At 37.9% G+C, this 26,070-nt stretch overlaps 1 protein-coding gene across 8 annotated transcripts in view; it reads left to right on the top strand.

The window, feature by feature from the left end:
* Positions 1-9,042: 9,042 nt before the first annotated feature.
* NCOA3 (nuclear receptor coactivator 3) overlaps positions 9,043-26,070 on the top strand; it is a 75,894-nt gene continuing 58,866 nt past the window's right edge. For 2 of the 8 annotated variants that reach the window (XM_062009246.1, XM_062009238.1), the window contains exon 1: positions 9,043-9,160. The gene's annotated coding sequence lies outside the window, so the exon portion shown is untranslated. Of the gene's footprint in view, positions 9,161-9,664; positions 9,825-14,706; positions 14,888-20,724; positions 20,847-20,984; positions 21,031-26,070 lie in introns of all 8 variants that reach the window. The other 6 variants (XM_062009241.1, XM_062009243.1, XM_062009242.1 and 3 more) reach the window with 6 other exon arrangements.

Genomic DNA, 26,070 nt, shown 5'->3' with positions numbered 1-26,070 from the left:
TGTGCAGTTTCTGTGGTGGGGGGCTGGGCATCTCAATCATCTTTTCCCTGCTTTTTCCAGAGAAAGCCTGTGTGTGTGTGTTGCTACATGAATATTTTATGTTGGTGTTGAGCATGGGATAAGATTTGGTAAATAGACTTTAAATTCTGCAAAGACAAATACTTCTTAATACTGATATGTTATTGTTTTAACAACTTGTCTACCGAAATTTATGTATATAATTTATAATCTTGGTGACTTCTGAAAATGTTGAAGATACTGAACAGAAAAAAGAAGAGAAAGCAGTTGGCGGTCAGATAATTTCCTTCTAAATGGTGGACAAATGCAGGGTTGAGGTATAATAAGTTGTGTCATGTGTGGAGGAGTATGTCATAAAAGTTTGTATATTAAACACAGAAATCAAACTTAGGATAAAGAAAAATAGCTAGGAGCTTAATAGATAATAAAGGCTTTAAGAAAGAAAGTAAATATCTGCCCCTGGGATAAAGTAAATGCAGTTTGGGATTTCAAATGGAACTTTTTATCTATCTTTATGAGACTTTAAAAAAATATATTGCTCTATGTCTTTTTGCTCTTAAAAACAAGTATGTTTTCTGGAGTTCTGTCTCAGAATTACAGTTGTTTTAACTCAGGCTTTGTATGCATCATGAAAGTTGTAATTCTGTAATTCTACAGGTATTGGAAAGGACTGTACAGCTCTCCCGAGGTAAGCAGCATTATTTTGATGAAGGTGATTTCTTTTACAAGAAAAAGAATGAGTTTATATTGATGGTACTAAGGATAATCAGCAAATTATGTCATTTCTAGTCAGCATAATTCTAAAAGCTCAAATGCAGAGTAGACTATTGTAGCTCGTGATGTTTTTATTGTGTTTGCTTGAATATATACTATTATACCTCATATTGCGTAATTTAAACATCTGCATCTCTCTTTTGATGCAAAAAATGTGGGCTTTTTTGGTTGAGATATCTTTCATTTATTATGCAGAGAAACAGTGTAACAGGTTAGACCTCTATAGTATACCTCTGCCTCATTCACTGCAGAGAAGCATACTGGAGTTATTTGAATGAAATCTATATTTCTGTTCCTCTCAGTCTGGCTCTTATAACATCTTTGTAATGGGTAGTCCAGTCTGCCTAACAAGCAAAACTACTGATGGCTTTCCAGTTTCATGTGGTTTCTTTTCTTCTAGAACAGTTTACATCATGTTTGTATCTGTGACTATCTTACCACAGGATATCACTTAGTGGGACTTCTATAATTCCAGCAGAGTGAAACACTTATGTTATATGCTTCACAGACAAACAGAAAAGTTAACTTCCTTGGCTCTAGCAAAGATTCTTACTACTATCTTCTCCCAAAGAGCATATAAAAAAGGCTTATTATCAGGAAAGTTCTCAAATGAAGATGTCTGCTTGAAGTTACATATGTTGTGCTGCCTGAATGCTCTTCTACAAGAGAGATTGTTGCTGAGGTTCCAGAGTGATGACTTACTGAAAGCAAGCGTGTTTGCTTTAGTTAGATATTGATGCCACCAGCACCTATGTAACTACTATAGAATCACAGAATGGTTTGGGTTGGAAAGGACCTTAAAGATATCTCCTTCCAACCTCTCTGCCATGGTCAGGGACACCTTCTACTAGACCAGGTTGCTCCAAGCTCCATCCAACCTGACCTTGAACTCTTCTAGGGATGAAGCATCCACAGCCCCTCTGGGCAACCTGTTCCAGTGCCCTGCCACCCTCATGGTGAAGAACTTCCTCCTGTTATCTGATGTAAATCTACACTCTTTCAATTTGAATCCATTAGCACTTGTCCTATCATTACATGCTTTTGTAAAACTGTCTAATTTTTCCCTGTCTTTCCAGGAGCAGATGGCAATGATTTTTTCCTACTCATTTAATGAACTTTTAAAGTTGACATTGATGTTTTGGCTACTTGTTTTTTCCCATCCAGCATACAAAAACTTCTGTAGCTGAGCAGTGCAGCGTATTAGGAAATTCATCTGTGTTAAAATTAACAGGGTTTTCTCCTCTCTCCTGTTTTGCTGGGTCAGTTTGAACTTCTATAGTTTTCCTGTCCAATTCACCACAGTGCAACTTTTGATGACACAAATGGTGGGACAGAGACAAGAAGCAACTGGCAGTAGAGGAAGGCAGGATGTTATTTTTGAAGGTATTGCTGGCTTACAAAAGGTTAAATTGTTCATAGAACTCCAGTGTCTGAAAGTCTATTTTGTGTGCCAGAAAAATTGGTACTTTTGTTTTCCTTAATGAGATTTCCTCTTAAAAGCACTCTTCAGTATTATGACTTCTCTGCTGCTTAATTTCACAGGTTCACTCCCAGTTCACTGAAGTGATTTGCCTTCTCCCTTTTTTTTTTTTTTTGCTATAGAGGATCTTCTTTTGCATTGTTGTTCCTCTTGTTTTTTTGCAGATGGATAAATTAATCCTTGTTTTATATACTCCTTAATTTTCTTAGTTACATTTTCAGAAATTGGATGGAGTACCGTCTGAGGAAGGTAGCTTTCTTGTTTTAGTTTATATATCTTTGTTTTAAGTAATATCTATGAAGATCAGTTTAGGAGAAAGTGTAAAAGATTCAGGAATGTTTGGGGTTTTTTTTACATCAGTCTTCAGATTATGCCTGTTGTACTTCTCTGATTCATAAACTAGATAATAAATGTATTTGCTATTGGCAGTGTAGGATGTAATTGCATATTGCATTTCTTTTGTAGGAAGGAACCAGAGTGTTTTGGGGTTCTTTCCCCTTCCACTTATATCCCTGTGCTTTAAATTACCATTCTTTCAGTTACATCAGCACAACTGCTTGTTTTTGAAGTTGTGCAAATCACATAATGAAATCTTTTCAATTAAATTTAGCAAACATATTTACCTCTTATCACTTGGTTGTAGGGTCGTTTAGTAATCCATGTTGTAAACTGTTACAGCTAAGGGCTAAATATACTACAGCATGAGAAGACATTTTGAAGAGGAAGGGATGGCTGAAAGTGTTTGGTTTCTTTTGGTTTGCATGTTTGTTTTTCTAAAAATTCTTTTGCCACTAGAGAAAAAGTAATATAAAAGTATACCATTGTTTACTGTGGTTATACTATATAGAATTTGCTTTATTTATCATGCAAGAAATTGATGATTCTTATAATTCCACCAGGATGTTTTGAATCCTCTACTTCTATGAACACTTAGCCAGAATATCACTTTTTAAAATACCTTACAAAGTTAGGTCAAACTTTCCACCTGATTTAAAGTGTATTTGAACTTCTGAAATAAATGAAGACTATTTACACTTCTAAACACTTAAAATGTTATTTAAGAGAACAGTGAGTAATTTGATCCTTAGCTAAAAGGACATAACTCAAATCCTGACCCTATGTAGCAGATGTTAAAGGATTTGCAACAAGGTGAGCCTCCACATTTGTGGAGATGAATAACACTTTCAGGACTTCTTCGGTTTAAATCATGTGCGGTAGGACATTTGTCGATGGCATAATCTTCTAGTTTTGAGTGTTTATAGTCTAGTTGGTTTGAAAAATCTGATCCTTTTTCCTTGTTTCTTTTTGATTTTCAGGCCCTAGCCAAGCACACCATCATCTTTATTGCTGTGCAGTACAATGTCACCTATACCACCTGGTAATTCCACAAAGACAGCACACCACACAAAACACCTTACGTGTATTTATCTTACTTGATTAGCAAAATCCTGCTTAAATTTACACTCATGGATAATTGCCATTCCTTCTGCTATTGGTTATATTTAAATTAGCTTCATTTGCTATGTACATTAGCAGGGATGCTTTCTACAGCTGTGTGGGGGAGGGTGGATCTTTTTGGTCTTTGAGTTGGTGGCTGCAGTCTCACCCTGCTGCTTTTTACCTTTCTCAGTTACCACAGACTTTTTGCTGAATTCATGCTAATTAGGCAACCATTCAGCCATTGTCACCTTCTGAGGCAGGAGATTCCCTCCTTATCAGTCTCTGTCCCTTTTCAAGGATACAGGGTAATCGGGTTCACACAATGAAGCTGCTGATTCATGGTCATCCCACCCTAAACAGTGTCTCTATAGTCTCAGCATTAACCCCTTCTTCTAACCACCAGACCCTGTTTCCCAAGATACACGGGTATCCTCCTTGTCCTTGCTTAAAGGAAAAATGATTTCTATAAAGTACATGACCACGATCTGGCACCCCAGAGAAGGTAACTATACCCAGAGCAACCTCAGGGATGTAGAGATGAAGAAAGAAGCAGGTGGGTGATAATGACACTTAAGGGCCAGAGCTAGTTTGCAAAAGAGCAGGCTGCATGTGTGATGCCTGTGTATGATGAGCAGCCATCAGTCACATCCCAGAGTAGCCAGACATTCCAAAGGCGTGAGCAGTTGGGGATAAAGTGCATTGGGAGTGCCCAAATTTGAAAGGGTATGCTAAGGTGTGTTATTTTCAGATATTAGCATTAACTTTGTTTTGTTTATATTAACTATATAAATATATACATATTCATACTCATATTTTCAGTTATTTATATAGGATTATTTTAGGAGAACATATTTTCCTGTCTTATGAAGACTCCAATGGTCAGATAAGCAACTGTGTCTATCTTTGGCTGGAAATCTGTAATCCCATTTGCAACCATGGTTTAAATAACTGGAAATGGAACTTGGTTTTCATGGCTGGTGAATTGCAGAAGTATTTGAGTCAATTTATTTCTATGATAACATGTGGTACTTATGTAAACTATAGAAACAATATAATATCAAATACAAGGTATTTTTCCTAGCTCAGAATTTATTGTTTCTTCTTATAGGTTTACATCCAGACATTGTAGCTTTTCCCCAAATCTTTTTTTTGTTTGGAGAAGGATGTGAGGAGAATTGCTTTTAAGCAGTTGCGTTTATTTTGTGAGAGATTTGACTTGTGTTTTCTGTAAGCTTTAAGTCAGTTAACAAGCTGGGTTTTTTTAATGGAAATTTGCAAAGATGCTTTTTCCCCCCACATTGATAGTGTATTTTTTTAAGCCATTCATCAGTCACATGATGTAGAGTCTTTTCCTATAGAAATCTTTATGTAATGACAGTAATAATACCAATTTCCTAAATGAATTATTGTCAGCTTAATAGAACTATATTCTTCAGGTTTTTTCTCCATCTTATATAAAAAACTTCTAGATGCTGAAAATCTGCAGGATAGCATCTTTCTCTGTTAGCTATAAAGTGAAATGATTTTCAGTTGTTACTTATTAACTATCTGATTACCTTCCTTTTTTTGTCCTATAAACATCTGGCTGTTAAAAATTGCATATATTGTTGTGATCTTCCAACTGCTTAATAAATGTGTATTATAACTTTAGCATCAGATTTCTGGCTTTATAGCATCACCATTACTTAAAAATGGCTTGCAGCATGAATGCCAACTTGAGATGCATCCTTTTATTTCATTGTGCTCTCTAATCAAAAGACTGTATAATGAGGCTGGACTGAATGTTTGCAGATGACCAAGTATTTCTGTAATTACTGGTCCCTTCCATGGACACTTCTGTGTTGCTGCTGAGAGAATTTTAATATCAAACATTCAAAAAACTTCTCTTTATTGAAAAGAAATGGACTAAACAGAGAAAGCACATTAACTTAAGTATTTTGTTTTCAGACTCACCATTTGGGCTTTACTTTTCATAATGATGTGTCTATTGACCCAAACTTCATCTGTCCTCATATTTGGATTTGATCTGGCAAAAGTAGAGAATCCAGGTTTTACCGTTGCAAGTGGAAGCTTCAATGTATTCCCTATGAGGTATAAGAAAGCTGGTAGACATTCATGCTTGTATAATGTGGCATTTAAAAGTATCTTTTAATAAAACAACCCAGGATGATTATGTGTTTTGAAGATGATTATGTTTTCTTTGATGTATACTGAACCTATAAGCTTACAATCCCTGTAGATTTCAATTTGGGCACAACTATGTTACCAGGCTTTCAAAAGCAAATCCAGAACATGGTTTAGGTGTCAATATCCAATTCTAAGCACATCAAATTAGACAATTTTGAACTTTAGGATCACTTTTATTTCAGCATTACAAAAAAGTACATTCCTAATACTGATGTGTGAATAAACTGATGATGTTTTTAAATATTCTATTGCATGACATTAATGATGGCCATTTGAAAGAAGCTTTTTGTCTCTAAAGATAGTTTATTTTATTTATACAAATACAATGCAGGTGTTTGTATAGCTACTGTTGTATTCCATGTACACATATATTTGATGTAAGAATCTCCTCCTTACAGCACAGTTAATATTTTGTTAAATTGAAAATTAGTCTCTATATTAAATATTTAGATACATACTTACAGTAACAACAAAGGTATTAATTTAATAGGCTTGTTATTATGATGTTTCAGAAAACTTTGAAACAAAAAGTCTGGTTTAGTTTGTTTAAAACATTGTTCTTGCAGATTTCAAGTCTAATTACTTTATAGCTGAAAAGACAGTTCCACTGAATATACAAATAAAGAAAATCAGGAAGTTGGTGTAAGAATTAGTTCCATAACAAACAAGCAAGTGTATCTGCTTTTAGAAGTAAATTAAATTAAGCCAGTGATTCTTACTGGTTTTTTTCATTGGTTTGCTAATAGAGAATTTGTGAGGGCTGAAATGCAAAGCGGTGGTTAAATCAGATAAGAGTGAAGAGCTTTATTTTTCTTTAACATTTTTTTTCTGAGTGGGGATGAAAAGTCAGAGAAGTAGAACTCAGGTGAAAAGTACTCGCAGCTGTACTTGCTTAGATGTGTTTTAAGTAACTTCCTTTTTTTCCTAGAATTCACAAGATGATGTTTCTGAAGTTCTCTCTCCAATTACTTTTTAAAAATCCTTTTGTACCATTAAATTTAAAATGTGTTGGTTTGTTCCATGTTTATAAAAAACGTGCCACATTCAGTGATCATTCCATGTGTTAAGCACAATGTTTTATATGGAAGGTATGAGATTTAGGTGATAAATCACAAATTCCCAAGTGCTTAACAATTTATTTTGAATTACAGCTTTCAGAAACATTGCCAAAGATGTCTTTGCCTTTGAAATTACTTTTATTTAACCAAATACTTAAACTAATTCCAAACCCCTCATGTCCTAGAAAGATCTGAAGTCATTCCAGGCATCTTGTTATGAAGTCAATAAAACAAAATGCAAATACATTTAGACTTGTAAAGGCTGTTTTAAAGGGAATATGCACCAGCAGGTGGAGCAAATAGTAAATGTAGCTGTAGAACTGTACATTTAACATTTTAATGTACAATCGACTTTTAAGGCAAGTACAAAAAATTTGAGGAGGTGTCTTAATTTTTGTAGAGCACCACATATCAATGAAGAATGAAAGCACTTTATCACTCTCCCCTTCATTATATAAAGTCAGAGCTGTGACGTTATCTGTAATTGCTTTATCAGAAAAGGGAAAAGAGATACACAATATATGTACTTTATTGACACTTGAAATTCTGTATCTCTTGAGTCTAAGGTGTCATAGATGCAATGGAAGTCTAATTTCAAGACCTTGTAGTCTAAATGGAAGACATATGAATGACATGCAGTTTGCTTAAATCAAGAAAACACAATATTTTACAACTGCTTCTGATTAACCTATTGCTATCTGCACACTTCCTTTGGTTTTGCCATGGTTAATGCTCTGTTGCCATTTGTAGTGGAAGAAGAGAGCAACCTGCTGAAAAAGATTACCTGGAGTGGAGGATGTAGAATGTTAAACAGCAGACCTCACATTTTCAGGAAATGCAACAGGACTTCATTCCTATTGAGGTACCTAACTGCTGTGATACATGATAAGGAATCTGTCTCTACCAGATGCTTGAATCTCAAGTCCATAAATATAAACAGATATTTATAATTGGTAAGTCCTTGTGCAGTGTAACTGCAAGGTAAAATCTTAGGTCGAGCTTGTTTTCCCAAACCTTCACTTGTTTGAGTTTACTTTTGGATTTTTTGATTGTTGTTCTTTGTAATGCTGATTTCAGAGGTAGCTGAAGGCTCATAATGGACCTGTAACATTGGGAATTACTGGAAGGTGTAGTTAATGGCTTTCCTTGTCTGTTGATCTTCAATGTCGGTTGTGGCCATCATCCTGTAATGAGCTCTGTGTGATGGCCTTGGCAGGACTTGAGTCCATGCATTTTCATTATTTCACATTTTATATGTTTTTCAAAACCAAGAAATCCATTTTATATGCTTTTGTGAGTACCTGAAACTGAGGTGAGGTGTAGTGTTCTCCACACATCCTCTTTCAATCGGCTAAGTTTTAAGTACTTCTAAAAAAGTTGATGGAAATGGTATTTAGGCAAGCAACCAGTGGCAGAGGAAGGTTATCGTCTCTAAGCCCTCAGTCTTCCATCTCCTTGCTGTGTTTTTTTTACAGATGGCAAGTGAACTGCTATTGGGAGTTAGTTTGAAGTCTTTGATGTATAACTGAAGCTATTTATGTTCTTTTACCCAAACCCATTTGTGTTTTATTAAACGTTCCCTGGAATAGACTGGGTTGGGTTGGTTTTAATTGAAATGGATAAAAGGGTGCTTGGTGTAGCAAATGCTCCACCACCATTATTGAGCTGTGCCTTTCAGCTCAGTACGGCGCGTGCTGTGTGCAGGGCTGACACCTTGCTGTACTTGAATCCTTCGTGCATACAGAAGGCCTGCTGTCACACCCGCTGTTTCCGTGGCTCTGCACCACCAGCTCAACCCTCGGGCCTCGACGAGCAGTATGGCCGGGTCCCGGCGCGGGCCGCTGCCTCGGCCCGCTCAGGGGAGAGCGCTGGCCGGCTCCCGGCCAGCCCTAGGCGCGGGGAGAAGGCGGGCGGCCGCCGGGCCCGGGCACACGGCGCCGTTGGGAGCGGTGCCCGGACACCCGCCGGGCCCCAGCGGGTACTACAGGGCCCGTGATGCCCCGCGCGGGGCGGGCGGCAGGCTCCCGTGAGCGCCCGCGCGGGGCCGTACTACAGGTCCCAGCGTGCGCCGGGGCGCGCGGCGGCTCCGCTGGCCGAGCCTGTTCCTATTTAAACCCAGGCAGCGAGGAAAATGGCGGCGAGCGGCTGAGCGTGGGGGAGCCGGCGAGAAGGAGCCGTGGCTGAGCCTTGGCTGCTTTCCCAGGTGAGTGGGGTTCGGAGGGAGGGAGTGACGAGTGGAGGGAGGAGAGTTCTCGTTCTTGTTCCCCTGCTTCTGGCGCTGGGGTAGGACTGGGATGGAGGAGGGAGGGCGGGAGCGCTGCCCCTTGCCGGGGAAGCGAGGAGCTTGGCGCTGGCTCTGAGGGGCGACTGCCTCTTCTCTCTCGCCCCCCTCCCCAGTATGGATGTGTCTCCCAGGGGGGAGGAGAAAAGGGAGCGTAGACTGGCCGTGTGTGAGGAGTACTGCGGGGCTGTGGGCGAGGGGATTCCCAGGGCAGCGTGTGGATGCCTTTACCTCCTCCTGACCGTTGTAACTTCGGTGCGGAGTTGAGTGAGAAGGGGGCATTCCTGAGGCGGTGGCGGGGGGCTGGCGTGCTAGCGGAGGGCTTCCCGTGTCGCTGTGCGATGCAGATCTAAGTAGGGTGAGTTTGGGTGGAGATTCCGCCTATAACAAGCGAGAGACTTGGGGTCGCTATGGATTTGTGTTCAGAATCGTCCGATCCTCAGTTTCCCAGCCTGACTGGAGGCGGTGTGGGAGTGAAATCCCTGGGCTAGAATGGCCCCATCTGCCATTCATCTGGGCTTATCTGATACTGAGGCGGTTCCAAAGACCTCGTTATCTGCATTCTTCTGATCATCCTGTAGCCTCGGTAAGTTTCGGAGGTGACTTCTCTTGTCTCCTTGTCTCTGATAATAATGCGAGGAATGAGAAGTACGTCGAATAAGAGGTTGATTTCCACACCTCTTACCTATTTCTACTTCACAGCTGCAACGAAACTGCACTGTTGAGGAACGGAGATGAGATGTCCAATTTTCTTTTTTCTAAAGTCACATAGCACTGTAGCTGTTAGTGATTCTGGGGTGTAAAGGGGGTGAATATGGGTGGGGATGTTGTCTGAGGTTGACAAAATTCCCAGAGTCCTCTTTGTTTGGTTCTAAAGTTGGTTCTGTTTGTGGTTTCTGCTCCTGCTTTTAAGCACAGTCAGGTTTTCTTTCAAAAGGGAAGCTTCCCACTTTGTCAGCTCATCCAATGAACACGATTTTAAATCAATCTTTCATTCAGACAGTACCTTCTTCCTCTTTGCCCTGTTATGAAAAATATCTGATTCTGCCTTTTTAGTCTTTTATGTGAAAGTTAACAGCAAATAGTATATTGGTTTCTATCCAGAATAACAAGACAAAACTGAAGTAAACCTGGAAGTGTGAGAGACAGTAATGTTTAGCTATATAGTATCTATAGTGCAGGTAAATCGAGCTAAAAATTCTGTCATTGCTGTATAGAAATACTTTCTCCTGAAATATTTCTGACTTTTAATTGACTGCTACTTGAGACAAAGATGTATGTGTTCTAAATATAAATACAAGATAGCTTCCTAGTAACAAATAGTATCTGAGTGAAAGCTCCAGCTTGAGAGCTTGGGTTGAGAGGGAACAGATCAAATTGTGGATTGCTTTTTTGGTGTATTTTATTCTATATGTTTTTGAGACTATGCATGATAACATACAGCAATTGTATTTGCTGTTAGCAGTAGTTGTAATAGGCTGTATAACTGACTGGTGTTCAGAATTTCATTCAACTCTTTTACTACTAATTTTTTTTTGCTGCTATGATATGAAGGTAGAGGTTGGGGCATAGGGAAAGTGATAGCAGGCAGAATAAACCCATAATTCAGCCTTGCTTTAAGTACCTTTCCCGATGACAATGTGCTGTTTCCCATCTGTTTTTATTTGGCATATGAGTTGTGTGGGTTTGGGGTTTTTGGGAGTTTTTTTTTGATTCTTCATTTGATACCTGTGTTCATCCTGGCATTTTTTATTACTTGGAAGTTGGCATTGTTTGGTTGTCATTTTTTGCATAGTATTACTGAGACTAATGTACAGTTGAGACAAAATGCAGAGTAGAAAGAAGGAAATCCAATTTACATTAGAACATTTTTTTTATATCATGGGCATTTTTTCATCAATAATGGACAAGAAATCACAGTCAAAACATTCAAGATGAATTTCTGCTATATTTCAATAGAACGGGGTGGGTTTTTTTGGTTTTGTTTTAAAAGACTGAGAAAGAAAGGGTGTCTTGCTTATATCTGTCTGCAAAATCAAGCCATTGGTAGCATGTAAAATGATATTGGACACTACAGTCTGACACTGGAGGTTGCTTCAACTCGTGCATTTAAATGAGCCTCCCTTGAAGAGGTGATCTTGAATGACTGTGTGATGCAGGATATTCTGCATTATGTTCATGCAAGCTTTTGGTTATGAGTATTTGGACATAACTTTTTAAAATGGAGCTGAGAGGGGAAGAATGGTATTCTATATGCCAAGGATATGATAGAGTGGTGAAGAATATCTAAACCTGAATGCTGGTGCAGCCTGCCTGTGTGGTTTTTGGTTTTGTTTTGTTGGTTTTTTTTTTCCTCTGGCTAGGTCTATTGGCGTTTCTAAATATGGCATATTAGGGAAGAGGCAATTGTGAAAGAATTTAACTGTTACTGATTTAAATCTGCTATGAAATATGTTTCTGCTCTGATTTTGTATGCTGCATTTAATTAAGAGAAGGTGCATTAAATCCCTTTTCACCCTATGTAAGTGGCAGGTATACTTCAGAGGGACCTTATTACTTGAATAACAATACTTTTAATTTAATTGGTGACTTTTCTTTTTAGTTGACAGTTATCAATAAGCTGATTTTCTTTGAAATGAAACAAAATTACCTTGTCTCCAAACCCATTCTCATGAGGGACTTCTAGTGTTTTGTGTGCAGTGTGTGGAATTGTTGGTGAGGTTTTATGCTTTAAATGTAGACACATATTTTGCTTTTATGTTGTTTAGAGCCAGCCTATTCCTGACACAGTACAGAGGTAAGAAAAAGGGAGTTGCTTAAGATAGGATGCTATTTAAATGAGAGGGAGAAGAGGGCAAGGGGGCTGCCAGTGGTTTTACTGCTCATCTTGCTTATAGCCTGGAAAGTCAGGCTTGTTACTGCTGACGATAACCTTAGGATATGGTGTAAGTTGCTTAGTTCTGAGGTTGTGACTGCTTTTGCAGTACACTAAAAGAGTGGAAGTGATAAGGTCAGCTCCACAGGTATCAATCTACCTTTAAGTATTCCCTGACCTTGTGTGTGGCTGTTGATATTTTTGCTCTTGTTTGATTTCAGTTATGTGCCCCTCCAGTAACCTTTGCTGTTAAGTGTGAGCCTGTTCAGGTCAGGTGTAGTTAAACTGTTTGTCAAACAGTCTTTGTTAGGTTATGGATCATTGCCCTACTGGAAATCTTATTTTAAAAGCTTTCTTACATCAAGTTAAGTTCATTTTTGAAGATTGCAAACATGAAGTGTCATGACTTGAAGTGTAAAACCATCATAACTGCATTTTATGAACAAGATTTTTCTAGAAAGATGAAAATGCTGTAGAAGTTCTACAGAAAGTGTTGTAGGTGTTAGGTCAGGGCAAGCAATTTTTCATCAAAGCTGTTACACGTGGCTAAACTACATAGTGTTTTTGCCCTGATTTATCAGCTGCACCTGAAAATGGGGGAGGAGAGAGAGAAGAGGAAGGCTGCAGAACAATATCACTGTTATACTGCTGGCCGTAATGACTAGCACCTGCATTAGCTTTGGCTGAGTATGACCTTTTGTCAGAAAGCCTGAACCCCTTATAGATACCACACTTCCATGCATGTCAGGATGTGTCAGAGCCATGGAATGAGGTAATCTAGTATCACAGGTATACCTAGAAGGCCTTTGAGGCACATTTTCAAGGTTGGTTTGTATGTGTATTTGCAAGGAATAATCTGTGAGTTAAGAAGTTTTTTTTTTCTTCCTTCTCTGCTGCACGGAAGAGAGAAAATGAGTTATCTAATTTTTCAAAGGCAACATCAAAACAGGTTGCATGGCTAAAAATCTTATTAATATAATGCATTTCTCTTGGGTAGTTGTATCCTAACTTTTTTCTTTCTTTCCTTTTTTCTCCCTCTCTCCCTTGGCAGTGGTAGAAGAGGCACTGAGTAGAATAGGGCAGAAAAAAAGGCAGAGACACTTTTCTCTGTGTCCTCAAAGACTGTAAGGTGTTGGAATGTATGGATGAAACTTGCTCTTTGAGATTTTCTTTGTTTGCCTGGAATCTCTACATGTGTGCTTTTTCTCATGAACTTTTTAGATGAGGTGGAATGGAACAAGATACTTTGTCTTTTGTGATTCCAGTAGTTTTCTCTCAGAAAACAAAAATGGCGAAACTGAGATTTTCTGGAGTATTTTATCAAAAAGCCAAATAAACATTATTTTGAAGGACACTACAAATACCAAAGAATTAAGAATGGGCTATTCCCTTCAACAAATATAGTTATTAAATTGCTTTTAATGGAAATCCTTTCTAATGTCTTCTTCAGCCTGAGTTTTACAGTAGTTAGAAATACGAGCAGAAGAGCAGTTAGTGAATGCGGGAACGGGAAGAAAAAATGATTTTTAGAGAAACCACCCAGACTAGGAAAATGCAAGCCAAAATCTGCTGTCTAACAACTATTTGCCAGTTGTCTTTAAAGAAAACAGCTAGCAGATTAGGTGTTTGCCTGCCACTTTCAGTGTACCAGTGTAGAATAAAGCAGATCAGCATGTGTATTCAGAACAATTTGTCAAAGACCTTCTTGAAAGCTTACCCAGTTCATATAATGTTAAGCATTTCTTTTCAATACCACTGTTTAGCTGGGTAGTGTGCAGCTGACTTGTGTTGCAGTACTTTTTTTTTTTTCTAAAAGCAACTGTAACAAAACTGTTAATTCATCTATTGCACTCTTTCCAAGTGTCTTAGAACACTCATTTATCTTTGTAGTTGTTCCCAAGCTAGCCAAGACTTCAGTTGTCACTGTGTTGTGTCTTGGGAAGCACATCTCTTACTGTTACCGAACCAAATCAGGTGTAGTTGTGATGTGTGATGCTTTGTTACATCTATGTTTTCTTTGAAGTAAGAGCAGGCCACCTCTATATGAGCATTAATGTGCTAAATGTTCTTCCTTCTCTATACTCATTAACAGATAATTTTGAACTTTAAAGGAAAAATGTATCTTTATTCTGGATCATAATAGTATGCTTTTATAAACAGTTTGAATAGTGTCAAATGCTTGTTGTCTTTAAGTCAAAGGATCTGTTATAGTGCTTAATGGGGAACTTTAGAAAGGGATTATTGGTGGCTTTTCTTCACAATGTAAGCTTTAGGTTAAATGTGTTGCCTGTATTACAGCTTTAGCTCAGTGATTTCAGGTAATGCCTTAAAATACAAACTGACTGTTTCATCTATGCTTTCATAATATCAGCTCATGAGATATCAAGGCCCTGAGGAGGGATTGGTGATTTTTAAAAGCAACCAGCATCTCACCCTACCCCCTATTCCTCATTGTTTTAAAACAATGTGAAGGTTTAAAATGCTTGTTTTTCTAGAAACATGAACTTTCTTAATTGTTGTGACAAACTTGAGAATTAGTATATATGTGTATATATCTATTTTTAAAGCTATAACTTGCTGATGATGTTCCCAGTCTACCAGGTGGTGCAATATTGAATCTGCTAGCAATGGGCTGCATGGTAAAATCAAGCAGACTGTTTCTTATCCCATTGTCATGGTTTAACCCTGACTGGCAACTGCAACTGAGCACCACACAGCCGCTTACTCACTCCTCCCCCACACCGTGGGATCGAGGACAGAACTGGAAAAAAAAGGTAAAACTTCTGAATTGAGATAAGAACAATTTAATAATAGAAATGAAATATTAATGAGAAGGAAGATAACAAAGGGTTAAATTAAAACCTAAGAAGAGACAAATGATGCCCAATGCAATTGCTTGCCACCTGCTGACTGATCCGCCTCCCTGAGCTGATTTCCCCCGGGTTTCTGTACTGGACATGATGTCCTATAGTATGGAATAGCCCTGTGGCTAGTCTGGGTCAGCTGTCCTGGCCATGCTCCCTCCCAGCTTGTGCTTAACAACAGCTAAACTATCAATGTGTTGTCAAGATTATTCTAATATTAAATCCAAAACACAGTCCTGTACTGGCTATAAGGGAGAAAATTAACCTTATCCGAGGCAAAACCAGGACACTGGTGCTTTTCTGAGCTGCACAAAGTGAGTAGGTAAATATATGCACTTGTTCTGCAAGGACGATGCAAAGCTGGCTCACTAGCATCAGCCACTGCAAAACTGCTGTTGTAGTTCTTTTATGTGCTGTTTTGGAGACTGGTCTTTTAATAAAAGACTTCAAGAAAAATAATTGAAGTGTTTCTGATGTTTCATTGTGCCAAAGAATGACTAAGCAATGGAAGCTAACAGTAGTGATGTACCTTTTTTTTCCATTTTGCTCATCTGAAAGCCTCTGAATTTGTTTTTTTTAAGCCTTAAGCATGTCTGTTACTGCTCTGAGCTCTAGCTAGAGCATAAGGTATGAAGTCTTGTAGAATAAGACAACTGAGCAGCTATTTCTGCCTCACACTGGCAAATGACTAGTAAGTTCTGAGGATGCTATTTTACTGTTCACTTCCTGTGTAAATGAGTGAAATGTAACTTTTAATCTTGTGAGGACAAAACCTCTGTTGTATAGATGAGGTGCTTTCTTGACTTGCATAAGCAATAGTTCACTTTTTTCTTTTAGACCTCTTAATGTTCTTTTCAAAAGACTTGAATTATTGCTGTAGATCTAGAAAGGAATTTCTCTAGACCTTATGGGTTTAATGTTTTGTTGTTAGTTCTCATTGGCCAAATATTGATGAGCTGAGCCATTTACAAATAGAAATTTGACTTCACGTCATTATCTAGGGCTGATTTAGCATGAAGAGTTTGGTTGTAAAATCACTCATGAACTGACTTGCTCTAAGTACATCAATCAGCTTCTGGTTAACTGTCATATGAATGATCCTGGAAATCCTAAATGTCTTTCAAATGCATCTGAGGAAACTAGTCACTAATGAAATCCAGTTAGAAGTTGTTATACGTGCACACCTAAGGATATCAAATATAACAATTTGGTTGTGTTGATCTACGTACTTTTTTTTCCCTGTAGTTACCTTATGTCTAATAACAAAATCCCTTCTCTCACTGCAACATTGCAATGTGATAGAACAGGTAATGGAGCAGGGAGTGGATGGGATGGGCTTTGTCACCATGTCTGTTAATGGAAGTGTTAAGCAGAAGATGTAAGTAAGTTACTTCACCTCTCCCTGCCAATGAAACTCAAGTTCTCTATTCCAGTATTTTGAGGAAACTTTTAATTGTTCAGAACAGTCAACCAAGTGGGTAGTTTGGTGTTGTTTCTGCACCAGTGTGAAGAACTAAAACCTAAAGCAAAGGTAGCATTCCTCTGGTTTTGCCTCATGCACTCAGATTGTAATTCCAACACCTCACTGCCCAGTGTATCTTGATGTTGCTGTTAAATACCCCAGCTGTTTTCATGTGTGGAGGCTAATGAGTTTCAGGAAAAGGGAAAGTTCTGTGCAGCAGACTTTTTGCTACTATAGCTGCTACCCACTCACACACATAATGTATTTGACTTGGATAAACTTCTAAAAAACAGTTTAAAATTGACAACTGTTGTGAGCATACACATGATTGCATGGACACACACCCTGTCACTATGTGGAAGTGCTGTATTGTTTCTTGGAAGCTGATTGAAGAAGCAGTAAAGGTTCAAAAAGTAATTTCTTCCTCTTAATGGTAATGATGACTTCTTTCTTAGAAGCATACATCTTAAGGAGAAGGTTTAAAAGAAAAATGCGCATCTTCTTTTTGCCAGTGACTTGGATAGACTCTTCAAACATCTTCCTCTATATAACTTTCCCCCCCTCACCCTGTAAAGGCTGGGCTACAGAGGTCTGAGGGACATAGAGAATTAGGGCTTGTGTTGCACGTCCTTTTGAGCTCTGGCTGTCCTTGCTGCACTGAACTAAAGCAGATATAGCAGCATCTTCTGTTGTAGTACTCTATTGGTTTTATCTTCTATGAAAGCCTTCTTGATGTTCAGAGTAGGGATTTCTGGCTCAATGGGCAGACAGACCTCAGCATATAGTCTCTAGAGGGCTATGCTTTAGGTAATGCTGTTAGGTGTGCATGGTATTTTTATTTCTTTTAACTAGTGCTTATAAAATACCATGTGTTTGGCTAACTTGTAACTATTAAGTGTTTTAATAGAGAATCCTTATGATTTAACTAATTAAGAGGGAAGTTGAAAAATATTTGCTTGAAGTCCTATTCTGATGTAGTTCTCATTTAAACATAACTTTGTAGGAGTGGTTTAAACCAGGAAGTCAAAAAGAAAAATGGATTCAAGGTATTGTAAAGCTATCTTACTTGGTTGTGTACCAGGTTGCTATGTGCTGATGTATGTGTTGTTTTGTAAATATCTTATATTTCCTTATTCGAAAGTTTTACTTTCCCACTAAATTCTGTGAATGGAAAATAATATTTTTAGGCAGTAGTTGATAGACTCCCTCCTTAATCAGTTTATCTAGTCATGGATAGCTCTAAAGGCAACAAAACCACTTTATCTGCAAGTTGTTCTCTTGATTAAAATGGAACAAAACCAACACATCTGTTAACCCACTTGATCCCCTCTTATGATGAAGGCAATAGTTTTGGGGAAAGTTTTGAAGACTTTTGTATTTGACCTGTTGGTTTTCTGTTGAAGGCCCTAATCTTTTGGTGATGTGTATTCATATCTACTGAACAAGACTTGTAGAGGTGAGGTGTAGAACCCATGCTGGCAAACTTGCCAGACTTGTGTTGACTGCATTAGAAATCATAAGAAGGTAGTAGGGGTGATGAGTAGCATCCAGTGAGATGTAGAATGAGTGGAGATTTGATCCATCATTTGATAGGGACAGAATAGCTTGCATTGCCACCCACTGTATTTTCTGTTCCAGTCTACAGCTTCATCCTGAACTACTTCATCTTCTTTTACCCATCTGTCTCTAGCTGGACCTCAAATGACCTCTATCAAGAGATTAACATGTGTTAAGGTAGTATTTCAGATTGGCCAAGCAATGTTTTTTGTTATATGAGCAGAGTTTTTTCATTTCCCCTGCCATCTTAGCACTGCTTTATATCAATGGAACTTGAGCTTAAACTGAAGGTTCTGTCTAGGCAGAAGTGTAAGGTTGAGCTGTACATTTGAGAAGGCTTTTTAAAAATCTTTGGAACAGTGGAAATTTCCAGGCTTCACAAAAAAAAAAAAAAAACCCAAACCAAAAAACTGGTCTAATAACTGCTTTGCAAGAAGAGAGAAATATGAAAAGGAACCGCAGACATTCTGGATGTCAGCCTGCGAAATTTTCCACTATTTCCTTTAATAACATGCAGGCTTGCTTATATTGCTGGAATTTCAGTTAGAAGTCTTGTTCTGTCTGAAACTTCAAGCTACTTGGTGAGCAAATGCTCTCTGAAATGAGTTGTCAAGAAAAATAAGTTCTTACTTGTAAGAACATGCAGAAACCACCCCCATGCTAGATATCAACTATTCATTATATTAATCTTGCCTTCATTCTACCGTTTAACTGCTACTATTACTAGATGATCGCTGCCAGGTGACAATCCATCTTTTCTTGTTTCTGATAGTACTTCTAGACTAACATTCCCAGTAAGAACTGTATGTTGCTAAACTAGAAATTTCAATTGTCATGTCTTTGATACAGTAAAGGAAGAAAGATGTCAGGAAACATATCCCATTCTAATTAGATTATTTTGTAGAAGACTTAACTTTAGAACCAATTTAATGATTATTTATAAAATTATTGTAGCTTCAAATACACTGGTGAAAATCAAGCTGAAGGGATCTAGAGGTTCAACCTCATTTGTCTACCTTGAAGCTCTTTTCTGTTTAAGTTGTTCTTGTTTAGCAAAAGGCTCCCTGACCTTTCCTCAGGATCTGGAGGACTCTGTACTTTGAATGTGCCTTGTCTTTCTGTCACTACTGATATTTGTTTTTGACTTATGCTCTTTTGGACCTAAAGAATCCTTTATGTAATGGGTTGAGAGTTATTTTGCTTAGATGCTGGGGTGGGAGCTAAGGTGATGTGTTGTGCAAAAAGCAACAAACACAACAAACTGACTTCTTCCAGTATTCATTGAAGATATGAACCTCAAACCCTTTAAAGCATTCCCTTAGAATGCTGTCTTTCCAAGGCTGTGTGGTACACTTCCATAGCTAGGAAGGGCTATTGTACTTCCTTTTTGTTACCTCTCAGCCACTTGCTCTGAGACAAAGGCCCTTGCAGTCTGCAAACAGGTTTCAGTAAAAATTGTCCATTTCCTCCCTTCTGCCAATAAAAAAAACCCCACCAAACCTGAAACCCAAACAAAACCACTCAGACGTCTAACTTTCTGGCTCTGAGCTTACCCATAGTTGAATATCCACCAGTAACAGTGCAAGAGAATGGTGAGTGGTACTACAGCAGCCACAGTTCTCTCAAAATGTAAAATGGATGCAGTCCCTGTAACACAGATGTGTTACACAAAACAGACTCAAGTGGTACTTGGGTGTGGGAGACATTCATTACCCTTTGTCTACCCTGGGGCTGTAACCTGCAAGAGTGGTTGGAGTTACTGATTAGATGTTATTACCGGTAGTTCCTTGCCTGTTGTATCTGCATTGGAAAAATCATTTTGCTTAAGTCAATAGAGATTAAGTAGATACACTGAGTGTTGATCTGAAAAGTGATGCTGACAAACCTGCCTTTAATGTGTTTGTTACATTTTGTTACATTTAATGCATATCTGTTACTAGTGTAGCACCTATGCTGAGCAGAATAACCTACTAAAAGGGGTGGGTATTGCATAGTTCCATTTTGGGGTAGAATTAATCTACCGAATGGTTAACTTCTTTAGAGATTCAGATCAGCACCCTCATGCTATTGGGTTGAAGGATTTTTAACAGGACTGTAGGATTATATTAGCTTTTGTTATGAAAACCTTTTTATTGTTCATTTCTCCTATGCTGTTGTAATTAGAGGTCTCTCATAGGTGATGTGGGATTTTGTGGTTTCTAGGTTGAGGTTAAGGACTGTGAACAGTAAAGATCTTTAATAGCTGGTGATACATGTTTCAAAAAGAACTTGCAGAGTAGATTGACGTACGTGGCAGCATTTATAGAATCAGTACTTAATAATCTGTAGTGTCACCTAAGCTCTAGCTTTCACTTCCAAAAATAAAGGTTTTTGTTTGAAGGTTCTTTTTTTTTTTTCTATGTAAACAAACCAAAAGGGATGGTGAGGACAGTACAGGACAAATTTTGTGTACAGCTGTGTCATATTTTATACCAAGAGTGCTTCTTGTGTCTAGGTCTAGATAGCTTCCAAAGTTAACCTGTACAGCTAGGCCAAAATAAACAACTACGTGCAAAGCTGAAGACAAATTATTGTACTCTGATCAAAGTGTGTTTATTATAGGAAGCTATCGCTAAATAGAAACATATTAAATGTTTATATGAACATTTGTTCAAAAGGAATCTGTCAATACCTGTACACAGATTGATAGGACACAGGTCAATTTAGAATACAACTGTCTTACCTGCAGATCCCCAGAAGTGATGGAAGTGGGAAGAGTGGCTCCTTGATGATCCTGTCAGCTGCAGTTATATACCAATGTCACAGTGTTTCCAGACCTCCAGAGGCAACACAATTGAACCCTTTGGATTGGTAATTGCACTATAACACACAGTTGCCAAAACAATTTTTTGTTGTGTTGTTTTGGTTTGGTTTTTTAATTTAGGGCACTGCTGAATGTCTGCTTAATATTGTCTGGGAACTTTTTTCCTGTTTTCTGTCCATGTTTAGGTCACAGTTATGGAGGCAGGAGCTCCTCGTCTAGGATTCAGGGCAGGTACTCAACTGACTGAATTACCTGTGGACCATACTCTTTAGAATGGAGTGTTCAAATCCCTGTTTTAAATTGTAAGACTTCACTTCTAACTGGAATTAACTCTTAGGGGTGACACAGTTTCCACTGATATGGAGATTCAACAAATGTTTTTTCCATAGCAGTCCTATGAAGTGAGCTGACTTTATCAGAAGCAGAACAGTCTTAACTCTTGTTTCTACGTAGAATACACAGGTTTTTTTACCTATAACAGAATCTCTTTAGCCTCAGCAAACTATGAAACTTATGTGATTGCCCTTATGTGAGTTCAAAAGACGAGTCTTGAAACTACTGTTTAGTTTATATCTCACTGCTACATTGTTATAATTGTCTTAATCTGGTCATGAATCCTTTGTCTTTGCTTCTACTGAACATTTCTGGTAACTAGCACTCTTTATTCTGCATGTTTAAATTTTATTGATGTTTCAGTAATGATTTATCACCTTCTTCAGAGCTCACAAGCACTGGCAGCATGTTGCCTACAGAAAAAACCTTTAGGGCAACACTATTCCATCGTGCCAAGTTGGTTTGGAAGTTTATTCAAGGTGATGAAGTTCCACAGATGAGAGAGAATATTCTGGCATGCCAAAACAATCCTTTGTGCTCTTATTTTGCATAAGTTTGACACAGCAAGGTACCACAAAGTTTATTTGTATTGGAGAAGTTGAGAAAAGACAAAAAAACTAGCTTTGTGTTATTGCAAAGTTTCTTCTTTAGATTCAGTTGCTGGATTAAAGACTGCTCTGGATGAACACGCTGAATAGCTTTAAGTTTCAGTAGTGCATTATTTTAGGGTTCTTAACTCTTGCACTATGTAGACTTGTATAGGCTTAGTCACTTGTATTCGTACAGGTTAGCCAGAGTCTTCCACAGCACATGAGATTTTAGAAATTGTAAAAATAAATAATCTAGTAACTTCCTCCTTAAATATTGAGACACTAATACAGGATAGATGTACTTATTATGGATCTGTTGCACCAGATTGGTGGTGTCAGCTGAGGATGTACCACATTTGTGGTGGTGTTACTATGGCAACTGCCTTCTAAGAGCTGTCTCAAGGTCACTCATCAGTTGTAGCCTGGAGTGCTTGCTGCTTAAGCAAAATATCTATACCAAACAATTCAGGAAATGAGAAAGCAACAATAGGGATGCAAAGCAGTATTTTATTTTTGGATTGAGAAAAAGGAGATTGTCTGTAATGATTCTGTATTTGTCCATCAGATAGTATGGGATGAATTTTAGTGGAAGTGTAAATCATAAGTAACCTGCTATCGATGAGCTGAAAATTGTTTTGATTTGCTTTTAAATAAGACAAAAAAATAGAACCTGTAGAAATTAGGATCTTCTAATAGAAATTGGTGACCAGGCCTGAAGCTTGTGCAAAGATGACTGCTTACACTGGTGAAAATTTAGACAAGATGGTGAAAACTTATGCGGAGTTGAGAACTTGGAGCTTCTTACACTTAAAGGCTTCTTTTATGAGATATCCAGATGCATTATTGCATCTCAGTCCTTCTTGATGTAGTTAAAGAATGTCCAATACACTTAAAAGCATTTTCAGTTGAATGCACAGCAATTCAGAGATAAGGCTAGAGATGAGGTAGTTTATGATGTTGATCTTTCATCTGAGATTACAAGAGATTTAATTATACTGCATGCATAAAACTCAATCCACTAGACTAAAAGTTGATTAGGATGGCTAAGTGCTGTTTCCTTGATTTGGATAGTTACCTGACTAGTAAAAAGCTGCCGTGTTTTATGTGACTTTTTATTTGTTTGATACTTTTTTTTCCCTTCTTTGATTTAAAATTGCTATTCCTCTTTCCTCATGCATCATTTCATGGGCTAAAATAGTGGTATGATAGCAACAGAAGTAGCCATTAGATTCAGCAGCTGATCTTATGGTTGACTGAATTTCGAACCTATTTCACAAACTGGTAGCTTTTGTTTTGAGAACTTAATGTATTCAGAAGACAATTTAATCCCTCCTTTTGCTTTTTAAGCTAAACTGACCAAATTCTTCCATCTTTTTCTCAAAAATACGTATTAGCTGTTTTTCCACAAAGACCTGTTGGTTTTTAACTTCTGGTTACTTTGTAGATTTGGGGAGTATTGTTTCATATTTACAAATGCATGATGTGTGTATCTCATACAAAGATATACTTTACAGTGCTGTCCCCAGAAGCATTCTATGAAATGCTGTATCCATGGCTATAGTGTGAGGCCTCAGCAAGAGAAGAGCAGTTTTCACCTGTGCCGCAGAAGTTTCCAGGGCTTGATACACAAATAATTTCCACAAGATATGAAGTGGGGACATATAGAAGCACTTCCTTGTCTACAAAACAGTCCTACACAGGCAACTAAGAAATTCCATGTAGGAAAGAATTTACTGAGAGATGATTCGAGCCACAGGGCTTGTATTTGCATCCCTAATTGCTAGGGAGATGCTTGCAGTCTAAGGTGCAGGCTTATCACCCCAAAGCTGTTAGTGCAGTCCCTTAGCTGTGCCACCACAGGATGGCTATCTTGTTGCACTGGTCTGGGAGCCTGTGCCGAGCTCAATCGTAAATTTATCCAGGTTGTAAACTAAATTCTTGCTGAATGCAACATCTTGGTTACACTGCTGGTAAAAGGTAACTTCAAAGCTGCCTAAGGCACATTCATGCAAATTTCATTAAAGGAAACCATTGTGGAGTAGATATCACTATCATGTGCTTAAGAAAAAAAATCAGATTTATAGTTGACTTTCTGTGCACTTAAGGGTTTACTGAACGTAAACAGACTACCCTTGTGGATTGCCCTTACACCTGTGTTTTTCATAGTATTTTACGGTATATTATTGCTATTTAAGAACTGTCCAAGAGTTCATGAGATAAATAATCTGACCTTCCAGAGCTGTTGCAGATTTCTTGAGTTTGCAGCTAGTTGATGTCTTTTACCAAAAGCAAGTGAGTTAAGATCCTAGGCAGTGGCAAGGTTTTATTCCAAGTATACATACTGACTATAGCCTAATCAGACTTAAGCTTAGCCACGCTACTTGTTTCAGCTACTTCAAAGTTATTTTTCTTCTTTGCAGTAAAAAGACTGTTTCAACTTTCTAACGTCATATTTTGAACAAAAGGTTGGATACTGTCCTATAGTCATACTCAGTCTCCTGAAAGTTTCTTTTGTTATGGAGCTGTGCTATTTAGTAAATCCAATCCAGTCTAGATTTGCTTTTTTCTGAAATAATAAAAAACTTGCAAATCTTTCAGGCTTTTCTTCTTCCCCAAATAAAGTTACCAAGGCACTTCACCACAGATTGATTCATTTAGAAAAGATTTTAATGTACTGTTATTGTTAAAAACAACAAAAAACCCCCACCCTGCCAACAAAAAAAAATTGCTGTGCTTGAAATGGAATGTTTCTCTTCTAGAGTTACACTGGCTCCATAGTATCAACAGTGGAAAAAACTTAAGTAATTAACAGCCCTGGAGAGACTTTAGCTGCATCAGTTGAAGCAAGGTTACAGATAGGGCTATTGGTTAGTCTAAAACAAAAACAAAACCCCACCCACAAAACACCACAAAAGAATACAGCTGAAAAGTGACTTCTTGTAGCTGGTCTAGTAGCACTTATATCATATGTATGCTAAATTTAAAAAGCTCACCTCCAAATCAGGGATTTCAGAGACTGCTCTGAGTTTCCTCTATATAGTCCTCATACATTTCTGTAGTACTTTCAAGAGCCTGGGGGCATGGAGCACAGTTAAGCAATTTAAGTTCTTAGGACAAGGCTGGCCACCATCAGTTAGTTTATAGCTGATATTTCGTAGCTAGAGTAATTTTCATTAAGTCTTGTTACAAAAAACAATACTGTAAACATATTTTTCATAACAGACAATGCAGTTTTAATACTAAAACTTCATTAACTCTTATGAGGGGATACATCAAGTAGACTGGGCTAAAATGGCTAATTTTCCAGAGAAGTTATACCCCTGGCACTGCTTTTTTTGAAGCAAGTCTAGAACAAGCCTAAGGTGTAAAGCTTATCACATGTACTTTATTTCACAACCTAAATTTCTCCATTGGCAGCTGTCCTAGAAGTTCTTTCCTCATTGGAAGTCCAAGAAGAATTTCTTAGACTGCTAGAATGTGGCATTGTTGGGGCTATAATGAATGTTATGGAGTTAGACAAAGAGAAAGTTAGCAGTTCATCTTTGAATCATCTTCGGCAGCAGAAAAAGAAAAGAATGCCTATGTGACAGCAAGCTTGAGCAGGGAGGAAACCAAAACTACAGACTGTAACAGAGACAAGGTCAAAATGAGAAGACAGGATAGAGCATTAAATTAAGCATTGTTCGAAGATAGAATAGAGCATTCAATTAAGCACTGTGTGATGGCATGTATGTGACTAACAAATTGTAACATATGTAACTAACAGTAGTATAAAGTTAAGTAAAATGTAAGGTAAGCATAACCATAGTCTAGTGTGAGAGAAAACAAACTGAAGGCCAAATAGATGGGGTGATATTCTAAGCACAATAAGGTTGATGTTTTGAGTACAATAAGGGTGGTGTTTTAACACAATGAGGTTGGTGTCTAAATTGTTACAAAAATGAAACTTTGAGGCCTTATGCATAGCGCATGATCCTTAGTTTTAACTAATTGTCATGAATTGTAGCATGTATACAGCATTTGGGAAAAGTATATAAGTGATGATGATGTGACAATAAAGTTGGAGTCGATGCACATCATATTGGTGTCTGGTCGCTCCCGTCTCGCATAGTGAAGAACCCCTGCATGGCATTATCCTGAATCTACTTCACTCCATGCACTCAACACTTGCAGTCCTAGGTTGTATCTGTTTGTTAAAAAGCTAGAGAAACAAAAGGACAAAGCAGAAGTCTTGAGTCAGATAAAATAAAGACTACTTAAATGCTTTAATAATTTTAGGTAAGCAGAAAATACAGCTTCTGGAATTAAGATATTTTGGTTGTTTTCTGTTTGGGGTGATTTGTTTGTC

Source organism: Colius striatus, chromosome 16 (assembly GCF_028858725.1).
Source record: "Colius striatus isolate bColStr4 chromosome 16, bColStr4.1.hap1, whole genome shotgun sequence".
Classification (NCBI taxonomy): Eukaryota; Metazoa; Chordata; class Aves; order Coliiformes; family Coliidae; genus Colius; species Colius striatus.
This window is presented reverse-complemented; position numbering and strand designations above follow the sequence as displayed.